Genomic DNA, 13,541 nt, shown 5'->3' with positions numbered 1-13,541 from the left:
TTCTGAGTGGCAGACCTGATTACTCTCGTGTTTCTGAGTGACAGACCTGATTACTCTCGTGTTTCTGAGTGACAGACCTGATTACCCTAGTGTTTCTGAGTGGCAGACCTGATTACTCTAGTGTTTCTGAGTGGCAGACCTGATTACTCTCGTGTTTCTGAGTGGCAGACCTGATTACTCTCGTGTTTCTGAGTGGCAGACCTGATTACTCTCGTGTTTCTGAGTGGCAGACCTGATTACTCTCGTGTTTCTGAGTGGCAGACCTGATTACTCTCGTGTTTCTGAGTGGCAGACCTGATTACTCTCGTGTTTCTGAGTGACAGACCTGATTACTCTCGTGTTTGTGAGTGACAGACCTGATTACCCTAGTGTTTGTGAGTGGCAGACCTGATTACTCTAGTGTTTCTGAGTGGCAGACCTGATTACTCTCTTGTTTCTGAGTGACAGACCTGATTACCCTAGTGTTTCTGAGTGACAGACCTGATTACTCTCGTGTTTCTGAGTGGCAGACCTGATTACCCTAGTGTTTCTGAGTGACAGACCTGATTACCCTAGTGTTTCTGAGTGGCAGACCTGATTACTCTAGTGTTTCTGAGTGGCAGACCTGATTACTCTCGTGTTTCTGAGTGACAGACCTGATTACCCTAGTGTTTCTGAGTGACAGACCTGATTACTCTCGTGTTTCTGAGTGGCAGACCTGATTACCCTAGTGTTTCTGAGTGACAGACCTGATTACCCTAGTGTTTCTGAGTGACAGACCTGATTACCCTTGTGTTTCTGAGTGGCAGACCTGATTACTCTCGTGTTTCTGAGTGACAGACCTGATTACTCTCGTGTTTCTGAGTGACAGACCTGATTACCCTTGTGTTTCTGAGTGGCAGACCTGATTACTCTCGTGTTTCTGAGTGGCAGACCTGATTACCCTAGTGTTTCTGAGTGGCAGACCTGATTACTCTCGTGTTTCTGAGTGGCAGACCTGATTACCCTAGTGTTTCTGAGTGGCAGACCTGATTACTCTCGTGTTTCTGAGAGGCAGACCTGATTACCCCTCGTGTTTCTGAGTGGCAGACCTGATTACTCTCGTGTTTCTGAGTGGCAGACTTGATTACTCTCATGTTTCTGAGTGGCAGACCTGATTACTCTCGTGTTTCTGAGTGGCAGACCTGATTACTCTCGTGTTTCTGAGTGGCAGACCTGATTACCCTAGTGTTTCTGAGTGGCAGACCTGATTACTCTCGTGTTTCTGAGTGGCAGACCTGATTACTCTCGTGTTTCTGAGTGGCAGACCTGATTACCCAAGTGTTTCTGAGTGGCAGACCTGATTACTCTCGTGTTTCTGAGTGGCAGACCTGATTACCCAAGTGTTTCTGAGTGGCAGACCTGATTACTCTCGTGTTTCTTAGTGGCAGACCTGATTACCCTAGTGTTTCTGACTGGCAGACCTGATTGCCTCTCAGCTGTTCTGGCTTATTGGTGCTTATTATTCTGAATATTTTTTCATCAAGGACCTCTCTCAACTCACCTGGCAGCGTCCTCACTACCTCATCAAGGACCTCTCTCAACTCACCTGGCAGCGTCCTCACTACCTCATCAAGGACCTCTCTCAACTCACCTGGCAGCGTCCTGACTACCTCATCAAGGACCTCTCTCAACTCAGTTGGCAGTGTCCTCACTACCTCATCAAGGACCTCTCTCAACTCACCTGGCAGTGTCCTGACTACCTCATCAAGGACCTCTCTCAACTCACCTGGCAGTGTCCTCACTACCTCATCAAGGACCTCTCTCAACTCACCTGGCAGCGTCCTGACTACCTCATCAAGGACCTCTCTCAACTCACCTGGCAGCGTCCTCACTACCTCATCAAGGACCTCTCTCAACTCACCTGGCAGCGTCCTCACTACCTCATCAAGGACCTCTCTCAACTCACCTGGCAGCGTCCTCACTACCTCATCAAGGACCTCTCTCAACTCAGTTGGCAGTGTCCTCACTACCTCATCAAGGACCTCTCTCAACTCACCTGGCAGTGTCCTGACTACCTCATCAAGGACCTCTCTCAACTCACCTGGCAGTGTCCTCACTACCTCATCAAGGACCTCTCTCAACTCACCTGGCAGCGTCCTCACTACCTCATCAAGGACCTCTCTCAACTCACTTGGCAGTGTCCTCACTACCTCATCAAGGACCTCTCTCAACTCACCTGGCAGCGTCCTCACTACCTCATCAAGGACCTCTCTCAACTCACCTGGCAGTGTCCTCACTACCTCATCAAGGACCTCTCTCAACTCACCTGGCAGCGTCCTCACTACCTCATCAAGGACCTCTCTCAACTCACTTGGCAGTGTCCTCACTACCTCATCAAGGACCTCTCTCAACTCACTTGGCAGTGTCCCCACTACCTCATGAAGGACCTCTCTCAACTCACCTGGCAGCGTCCTCACTACCTCATCAAGGACCTCTCTCAACTCACCTGGCAGCGTCCTCACTACCTCATCAAGGACCTCTCTCAACTCACCTGGCAGCGTCCTCACTACCTCATCAAGGACCTCTCTCAACTCACCTGGCAGCGTCCTCACTACCTCATCAAGGACCTCTCTCAACTCACCTGGCAGTGTCCTCACTACCTCATCAAGGACCTCTCTCAACTCACCTGGCAGTGTCCTCACTACCTCATCAAGGACCTCTCTCAACTCACCTGGCAGTGTCCTCACTACCTCATCAAGGACCTCTCTCAACTCACCTGGCAGCGTCCTCACTACCTCATCAAGGACCTCTCTCAACTCACCTGGCAGCGTCCTCACTACCTCATCAAGGACCTCTCTCAACTCACCTGGCAGCGTCCTCACTACCTCATCAAGGACCTCTCTCAACTCACCTGGCAGCGTCCTCACTACCTCATCAAGGACCTCTCTCAACTCAGGAGTGTCCTGACTACCTCATCAAGGACCTCTCTCAACTCGCCTGGCAGTGTCCTCACTACCTCATCAAGGACCTCTCTCAACTCACCTGGCAGCGTCCTCACTACCTCATCAAGGACCTCTCTCAACTCACCTGGCAGCGTCCTCACTACCTCATCAAGGACCTCTCTCAACTCACCTGGCAGCGTCCTGACTACCTCATCAAGGACCTCTCTCAACTCACCTGGCAGCGTCCTCACTACCTCATCAAGGACCTCTCTCAACTCACCTGGCAGTGTCCTCACTACCTCATCAAGGACCTCTCTCAACTCACCTGGCAGTGTCCTCACTACCTCATCAAGGACCTCTCTCAACTCACCTGGCAGTGTCCTCACTACCTCATCAAGGACCTCTCTCAACTCACCTGGCAGTGTCCTCACTACCTCATCAAGGACCTCTCTCAACTCACCTGGCAGCGTCCTCACTACCTCATCAAGGACCTCTCTCAACTCACCTGGCAGCGTCCTCACTACCTCATCAAGGACCTCTCTCAACTCACCTGGCAGCGTCCTCACTACCTCATCAAGGACCTCTCTCAACTCACCTGGCAGCGTCCTCACTACCTCATCAAGGACCTCTCTCAACTCACCTGGCAGTGTCCTGACTACCTCATCAAGGACCTCTCTCAACTCGCCTGGCAGTGTCCTCACTACCTCATCAAGGACCTCTCTCAACTCACCTGGCAGCGTCCTCACTACCTCATCAAGGACCTCTCTCAACTCACCTGGCAGCGTCCTCACTACCTCATCAAGGACCTCTCTCAACTCACCTGGCAGCGTCCTGACTACCTCATCAAGGACCTCTCTCAACTCACCTGGCAGCGTCCTCACTACCTCATCAAGGACCTCTCTCAACTCACCTGGCAGTGTCCTCACTACCTCATCAAGGACCTCTCTCAACTCACCTGGCAGTGTCCTGACTACCTCATCAAGGACCTCTCTCAACTCACCTGGCAGTGTCCTCACTACCTCATCAAGGACCTCTCTCAACTCACCTGGCAGCGTCCTCACTACCTCATCAAGGACCTCTCTCAACTCACCTGGCAGCGTCCTCACTACCTCATCAAGGACCTCTCTCAACTCACCTGGCAGTGTCCTCATTACCTCATCAAGGACCTCTCTCAACTCACCTGGCAGTGTCCTGACTACCTCATCAAGGACCTCTCTCAACTCACCTGGCAGCGTCCTGACTACCTCATCAAGGACCTCTCTCAACTCACCTGGCAGCGTCCTCACTACCTCATCAAGGACCTCTCTCAACTCACCTGGCAGTGTCCTCACTACCTCATCAAGGACCTCTCTCAACTCACCTGGCAGTGTCCTCACTACCTCATCAAGGACCTCTCTCAACTCACCTGGCAGCGTCCTCACTACCTCATCAAGGACCTCTCTCAACTCACCTGGCAGCGTCCTCACTACCTCATCAAGGACCTCTCTCAACTCACCTGGCAGCGTCCTCACTACCTCATCAAGGACCTCTCTCAACTCACCTGGCAGCGTCCTCACTACCTCATCAAGGACCTCTCTTAACTCAGTTGGCAGTGTCCTCACTACCTCATCAAGGACCTCTCTCAACTCACCTGGCAGCGTCCTCACTACCTCATCAAGGACCTCTCTCAACTCACCTGGCAGCGTCCTCACTACCTCATCAAGGACCTCTCTCAACTCACTTGGCAGTGTCCTCACTACCTCATCAAGGACCTCTCTCAACTCACCTGGCAGTGTCCTCACTACCTCATCAAGGACCTCAATCAACTCACCTGGCAGTGTCCTCACTACCTCATCAAGGACCTCTTTCAACTCACCTGGCAGTGTCCTCACTACCTCATCAAGGACCTCTCTCAACTCACTTGGCAGCGTCCTCACTACCTCATCAAGGACCTCTCTCAACTCACCTGGCAGTGTCCCGTCAAGGACCAGCATCTCTTAAGGACTGTCACCGCCATCTTGTTGACGCCATCACACCAAGAATTCAGAGTCTTCTGGCGGTCAAGGGACCTCCCGCTACTATAGGGGTGTACCTAATAAAGTGGCCACTCAGTGTATATAAATTTTTCACATATAGGAGAAAAACTTTGAAATTTAATTTTTTAACAGTAAAAATTAATTTTTTGTTATAAAAATTCAAATATTTCATCTTAGATGTTTCTTAACCAGATAAACGGATTTTAGCTTCTTAATTATTTATTGCTTCTGAAGTTTTATTTATTTTGTATTTTTAAATTAATTATACAAAAAAAATCTCCGGTCACATTTTGGTTCTATTGTTGTAACAACTTACTAAACCGTATATTCAATTTTATATATAAAAAAAATATAATTGTTGATAATTAATGTATGAGGTATGGGTTCAGTGCCGGATCTAGGGATGAGTAAGTGAAAAATAAATCCTGAAAAATTTGAAAGGTTAGTTGGGACATCGAGGCTGTCTCAGCTGGAGTTTGTCTGACTCCTGCCTTGTTGATATACCTTGTAACGCAAGGCACACACAACGTGCTGGCAGGTGTTCTGCTCTTCAGCGACATCTTTGATATTATCTGACATCTTGGAAATTCTCCGATGAATTGTTGATAGAAGTAGAGAATATTTGCTTTGCAACACTGCACTCATGCAGCGATCACTGGCTCTGAAACATGGAAGAACGGGACTTTCACAAGTTGTGTGTGTGTGTGTGTGATTTCTTTTCCCCTGTAATCTCGAGTGTTGTCTTGCATGAAGGAAGAAGCCTTGCGTGAGATTGCTGATGCAACTGACAAGGTTTACCATGAGGAGCTCAGTTCACTGCAACTTCCATACGTTTGAAGACGTCAACATCCTTATCTTGTAAGGTAGGATGGCAGCCCCACAGATGCTGCTTGAGGGAGCCTGGCTTCATGGAACCCTCAGAGAGAACCCTCCAACATATTACACACCGTGGTTGTGGATGCACTACTTTAATGATGAAAGTGAAGCCTTACCGAATGTAAATTTCATCTTAATAATGTTTGTCGTTAACAATACCATTTCAACCTCAGGAAAAAACACAAAGTTAAAAGCCTTGCCGCTTTTTCAACTTTTTTTTTTGCGGTTTTCCAAAAGCTAGGAAAGACAACGAGGTCGCTTGTTGATCCCTGTCAACGAATCATGCTGAGCCAGCAACATGCCGCAACACCCAGAGATTGTACATTAAAATGTTTCATTTTAATACAACTGACAGAATAATACGATACATAGAAAATCGTGAAATTAATGAATCAATTCTAAGCTTGATGCGGAATGCTTACTTAGACCACCTGTCTTACTGTGTTTCACTTGCCATTGTGTGAGAGACAGTAACTCAGTGTATTGCTACACCAGGTCTTCCTACTGTGTCTCAGTCAGGCAGAGATGAGACATTATGGTAGTGTAGCCTAACACACTGACTACTGATATTTTTACACTAAGAATATGCAATTCTTGTGGACTACATCACTCACTTGAATCCTCCTTTATGAAAAAGTTGATAAGTTAGTCAGAAACAAAGTACACTGAAGGCAAATGTAGAATATAACTCTTAATGCTATACGCATTAAGAATAATATTAGGAGAGGAGTAAATAAAGAAAGTGAACGTTATAGGATGTAGTTAGAAGATTAAATAGATCTTCAACCCACTATGATAACATGAACTTAGATGTATATCTATGGAGCAACTTTCAGTGTGAACAGACTGACTGATGTTGTAGTAGCCAGACTTAGTCTTGGTTACAAGTACTGACTGATGTTGTAGTAGCCAGACTTAGGCTTGGTTACAAGTACTGACTGATGTTGTAGTAGCCAGACTTAGGCTTGGTTACAAGTACTGACTGATGTTGTACTAGCCAGACTTAGGCTTGGTTACAAGCACTGACTCTCCCATGCTGGGGCCAGGAGTTAGAGTTCAACCACGGGTTCCACCACTCTGGGAGTAGAAAAAACTCCCTTTTTTTCTACTCCCGGAGCCTGGCCATGGACCAGCCTCGTCTGGTGCTAGCCAGGTCAACCAGACTGTTGCTGGTGGCGCCCCGCTGACCTACCTATCCATCACAGCCTGAAGGTATATACGAGGTATGTACAACTTATGCTCAGTATTTTCAATTCCAGTCACTGGCAATTTTCCATTCCCCCACCAAACTCTCCTCCCCCACACACCCCTCCATCGGCAGTTCAACGCCCCTTCCCTCCGGCAGGAGTCCCATACCCCTTTCCCCGCCGCTAGGGGAGGATTTAAGTAGGAGCGGTGGTGGCGGCGGGTGGCGGCGGGTGGCGGCGGGGCGGACGGGGGCAAGCGGTTGGATGGGTGATCATGGGTGAGTACTTGCTGAGGACACTCTTCATTTGTCACACTGCACCTCCAATAGGAAACTTTACAGACGAGACCTCACAGACGAGACTTCATAGACAAGACTTTACATACGAGACCTCACAGACGAGACGTCAGTAATTCAGACATTCCCAACTCACTACTCAGATTATCCTGTGAGTAACAGTTTATTATACACCTACCACTCATTCTGTGGCTGGTAGATTATAGTGCACCAACAGCTCATTCTGTGACTGGTAGATTATAGTGCACCAACAGCTCATTCTGTGGCTGGTAGATTATAGTGCACCAACAGCTCATTCTGTGGCTGGTAGATTATAGTGCACCAACAGCTCATTCTGTGGCTGGTAGATTATAGTGCACCAACAGCTCATTCTGTGGCTGGTAGATTATAGTGCACCAACAGCTCATTCTGTGGCTGGTAGATTATAGTGCACCAACAGCTCATTCTGTGGCTGGTAGATTATAGTGCACCAACAGCTCATTCTGTGGCTGGTAGATTATAGTGCACCAACAGCTCATTCTGTGGCTGGTAGATTATAGTGCACCAACAGCTCATTCTGTGGCTGGTAGATTATAGTGCACCAACAGCTCATTCTGTGGCTGGTAGATTATAGTGCACCAACAGCTCATTCTGTGGCTGGTAGATTATAGTGCACCAACAGCTCATTCTGTGGCTGGTAGATTATAGTGCACCAACAGCTCATTCTGTGGCTGGTAGATTATAGTGCACCAACAGCTCATTCTGTGGCTGGTAGATTATAGTGCACCAACAGCTCATTCTGTGGCTGGTAGATTATAGTGCACCAACAGCTCATTCTGTGGCTGGTAGATTATAGTGCACCAACAGCTCATTCTGTGGCTGGTAGATTATAGTGCACCAACAGCTCATTCTGTGGCTGGTAGATTATAGTGCACCAACAGCTCATTCTGTGGCTGGTAGATTATAGTGCACCAACAGCTCATTCTGTGGCTGGTAGATTATAGCGCACCAACAGCTCATTCTGTGGCTGGTAGATTATAGTGCACCAACAGCTCATTCTGTGGCTGGTAGATTATAGTGCACCAACAGCTCATTCTGTGGCTGGTAGATTATAGTGCACCAACAGCTCATTCTGTGGCTGGTAGATTATAGTGCACCAACAGCTCATTCTGTGGCTGGTAGATTATAGTGCACCAACAGCTCATTCTGTGGCTGGTAGATTATAGTGCACCAACAGCTCATTCTGTGGCTGGTAGATTATAGTGCACCAACAGCTCATTCTGTGGCTGGTAGATTATAGTGCACCAACAGCTCATTCTGTGGCTGGTAGATTATAGTGCACCAACAGCTCATTCTGTGGCTGGTAGATTATAGTGCACCAACAGCTCATTCTGTGGCTGGTAGATTATAGTGCACCAACAGCTCATTCTGTGGCTGGTAGATTATAGTGCACCAACAGCTCATTCTGTGGCTGGTAGATTATAGTGCACCAACAGCTCATTCTGTGGCTGGTAGATTATAGTGCACCAACAGCTCATTCTGTGGCTGGTAGATTATAGTGCACCAACAGCTCATTCTGTGGCTGGTAGATTATAGTGCACCAACAGCTCATTCTGTGGCTGGTAGATTATAGTGCACCAACAGCTCATTCTGTGGCTGGTAGATTATAGTGCACCAACAGCTCATTCTGTGGCTGGTAGATTATAGTGCACCAACAGCTCATTCTGTGGCTGGTAGATTATAGTGCACCAACAGCTCATTCTGTGGCTGGTAGATTATAGTGCACCAACAGCTCATTCTGTGGCTGGTAGATTATAGTGCACCAACAGCTCATTCTGTGGCTGGTAGATTATAATGCACCAACAGCTCATTCTGTGGCTGGTAGATTATAGTGCACCAACAGCTCATTCTGTGGCTGGTAGATTATAGTGCACCAACAGCTCATTCTGTGGCTGGTAGATTATAGTGCACCAACAGCTCATTCTGTGGCTGGTAGATTATAGTGCACCAACAGCTCATTCTGTGGCTGGTAGATTATAGTGCACCAACAGCTCATTCTGTGGCTGGTAGATTATAGTGCACCAACAGCTCATTCTGTGGCTGGTAGATTATAGTGCACCAACAGCTCATTCTGTGGCTGGTAGATTATAGTGCACCAACAGCTCATTCTGTGGCTGGTAGATTATAGTGCACCAACAGCTCATTCTGTGGCTGGTAGATTATAGTGCACCAACAGCTCATTCTGTGGCTGGTAGATTATAGTGCACCAACAGCTCATTCTGTGGCTGGTAGATTATAGTGCACCAACAGCTCATTCTGTGGCTGGTAGATTATAGTGCACCAACAGCTCATTCTGTGGCTGGTAGATTATAGTGCACCAACAGCTCATTCTGTGGCTGGTAGATTATAGTGCACCAACAGCTCATTCTGTGGCTGGTAGATTATAGTGCACCAACAGCTCATTCTGTGGCTGGTAGATTATAGTGCACCAACAGCTCATTCTGTGGCTGGTAGATTATAGTGCACCAACAGCTCATTCTGTGGCTGGTAGATTATAGTGCACCAACAGCTCATTCTGTGGCTGGTAGATTATAGTGCACCAACAGCTCATTCTGTGGCTGGTAGATTATAGTGCACCAACAGCTCATTCTGTGGCTGGTAGATTATAGTGCACCAACAGCTCATTCTGTGGCTGGTAGATTATAGTGCACCAACAGCTCATTCTGTGGCTGGTAGATTATAGTGCACCAACAGCTCATTCTGTGGCTGGTAGATTATAGTGCACCAACAGCTCATTCTGTGGCTGGTAGATTATAGTGCACCAACAGCTCATTCTGTGGCTGGTAGATTATAGTGCACCAACAGCTCATTCTGTGGCTGGTAGATTATAGTGCACCAACAGCTCATTCTGTGGCTGGTAGATTATAGTGCACCAACAGCTCATTCTGTGACTGGTAGATTATAGTCCTCGCAGTAACTTGTCATGTTTTTAAATAAGAGTACTCCATACAAAACACTCTTGAACTGGTTGTTTGTACTAGTTTCTGTCATCTTCTAACTGCTAGATTGGTCTCTGAAGCTCTTTCTAAGCTTTTATCTTTTTCTAACAGTGAGACAGCTATACCAGTGTCTTCCACACCAAGCTTACATTCTGATGGAATCACAATCAAGTTTTTTCTTAAACAAACAAGATCCTAGATGAAGTAAAGTGGATTTTAGATTTTATCACCGAAGTGGCTAGTTTATTGTGCACATTATATTCAACCTATGGATGGCAGAGCAGGAGCATATGGATACATGTTAACTGGAGTACCTCTGGATTTATATCTACAGTTCACTTATCTGTTACGAGCAAATTTAGAAAATTTGCTTAATATATCTGGTATCTTATTTTCATTAATAAGATATCTATCTCTATATTCTTCAATAAGTGGATAATTAAGGACAGTGACCTAATTACACTCCTATAACGTTCAGTTTCATTATTTACTCGTACTTCTCTCCTAATATTATTCCTCATGCTAGACACAGACGCACCAAAGTTATACTTTACATTATCCTTCAGTATATTTTTCTTGGCTAACATATCAATTTCATCATGAAAGAGAAATCCCAAGTGTGATGGAATCCATAACAATTTTATATTAATTCCTTTGTCCCGGATTTTTTGAGTATATTTACCTGGTTTTTCCAGTGAGCATGATGTTAAGAGTCATTATATGAATTAGTAATGATGATAGAGTCATGCTCAGTGTCATAAGTTAGTTTTAGGCGTCTACACTGCAAACAATTCAGTTTGCAGTGTAGACACCTAGTTGTTAATTCTTATGCCTAACTCAAAGTTGTTATCGTTCTTAACTAGGGAGGTCCACTGTATGAAGCACTGAATATAGGTTGGGCAAATATTTTTGCTAGTGGGTCTGGGTTAAAGACCTGTCTTGCATTGGCCAGTAAGCCTGTTGCAGTGTTCCTCCATTCTTATGTTATTATGTAAACTTTCTAAATTTTTATCTCATGTCTATTGTTGAGCATCTGTCTGGCTTGAAGACTCGTTTCTGTTAGTACTTGCTCTTAAAACTTTCAACTAGGGTGACGACGCTACAGTCTTCAGTTTGACGGATTTCCACAGCAAGCAGTCTAACACACTCTACCCTGGCTGAGCAGTGGTCTAACACACTCTACCCTGGCTGAGCAGTGGTCTAACACACTCTACCCTGGCTGAGCAGTGGTCTAACACACTCTACCCTGGCTGACCAGTGGTCTAACACACTCTACCCTGGCTGACCAGTGGTCTAACACACTCTACCCTGGCTGACCAGTGGTCTAACACACTCTACCCTGGCTGACCAGTGGTCTAACACACTCTACCCTGCCTGACCAGTGATCTAACACACTCTACCCTGGCTGACCAATGGTCTAACACACTCTACCCTGCCTGACCAGTGGTCTAACACACTTTACCCTGGCTGACAAGTGGTCTAACACATTCAACACTGGCTGGCCAGCGGTCTGACACACTCACCACTGGCTCACACAGTCTATCCTCGTTGATTAACGCGTATCAGTCTTATTTTATAAGGACCACCTTATAGTCTGGGCTAATTTGCATATAAAAGAGCCTAATCCAGGGTCAGGGGAAACAGCCCTGCCTGCCCTAGCCCAGACTACGACCCTCTTCTCTGGGCGGTAGTAGTGGCTAGTTTATTGTGCACTTTGTATCCATCCTGTGGATGGCAGTGACTAGTTTATTGTGCATCCTGTATCCATCCCGTGGATGGTAGAGGCTAGTTTATTGTGCACCCTATATCAATTTGAACACATTCATCTCCTCCAAATTCTCCCCCTCCAATGTGATATCCAATCTTCCGTTACTTCAAGTTTTTATCCTCATCACCTACTCTTTCCTATATTCACTTTTAATTTCCTTCGTTTATATACCCTACTAAACTCATCAACCAACCTCTGCAACTTCACTTCAGGATCTCCCAAAAGCACAGTGTCATCAGAAAAGAGCAACTGTGACAACTCCCACTTTATGTTAGATTCTTTACCTTTTAACCCCTCACCTCTTGCCAACACCTGAGAAGTGAATGCCAACCTGCCTAGGTGGGAAACGACCGATGTGTTAATAATAAAAATAATATCCATCCTGTGGATGGTAGTGGCTAGTTTATTGTGTACCTCATATCCATCCTGTGGATAGTAGTGGCTAGTTTATTGTGCACCTCATATCCATCCTGTGGATGGTAGTGGCTAGTTTATTGTGTACCTCATATCCATCCTGTGGATGGTAGTGGCTAGTTTATTGTGCACCTCATATGAATCCTGTGGATGGTAGTGGCTAGTTTATTGTGTACCTCATATCCATCCTGTGGATGGTAGTGGCTAGTTTATTGTGTACCTCATATCCATCCTGTGGATGGTAGTGGCTAGTTTATTGTGCACCTCATATCCATCCTGTGGATGGTAGTGGCTAGTTTATTGTGTACCTCATATCCATCCTGTGGATGGTAGTGGCTAGTTTATTGTGCACCTCATATCAATCCTGTGGATGGTAGTGGCTAGTTTATTGTGTACCTCATATCAATCCTGTGGATGGTAGTGGCTAGTTTATTGTGTACCTCATATCAATCCTGTGGATGGTAGTGGCTAGTTTATTGTGCACCTCATATCCATCCTGTGGATGGTAGTGGCTAGTTTATTGTGCACCTCATATCAATCCTGTGGATGGTAGTGGCTAGTTTATTGTGTACCTCATATCCATCCTGTGGATGGTAGTGGCTAGTTTATTGTGTACCTCATATCAATCCTGTGGATGGTAGTGGCTAGTTTATTGTGTACCTCATATCCATCCCGTGGATGGTAGTGGCTAGTTTATTGTGAACCTCATATTTACACACTTAAGGCCAGTAATCTAGACACCTAAAAGGGCTAACGAGAAAACATTTATGAAAATATTCTTTAAAAATTGATCTTCATTTATCTTTTAAGATAATTTTAACACACTTACCCTAATATCTGATATCTTATTTTCACTAATATGACCTTGACATCGCCTGGCTGATCATAATACAACTATATTAATGAATAACTGAGCAATGAGACACATAGTGTTCCAGATAGTGACCTTAAGACTGACCACACACTGTACGTTTAGTTTGATCATCATCTGCATGTCCTCCAAACTGCCGGAAGTACAACATCAGTCAGTACTTGTAACCAAGTTTAAGTCTGGCTACTACAACATCAGTCAGTACTTGTAACCAAGTCTAAGTCTGGCTACTA

Source organism: Cherax quadricarinatus, chromosome 26, assembly GCF_038502225.1.
Source record: "Cherax quadricarinatus isolate ZL_2023a chromosome 26, ASM3850222v1, whole genome shotgun sequence".
NCBI classification, from domain to species: Eukaryota; Metazoa; Arthropoda; class Malacostraca; order Decapoda; family Parastacidae; genus Cherax; species Cherax quadricarinatus.
This window is presented reverse-complemented; position numbering follows the sequence as displayed.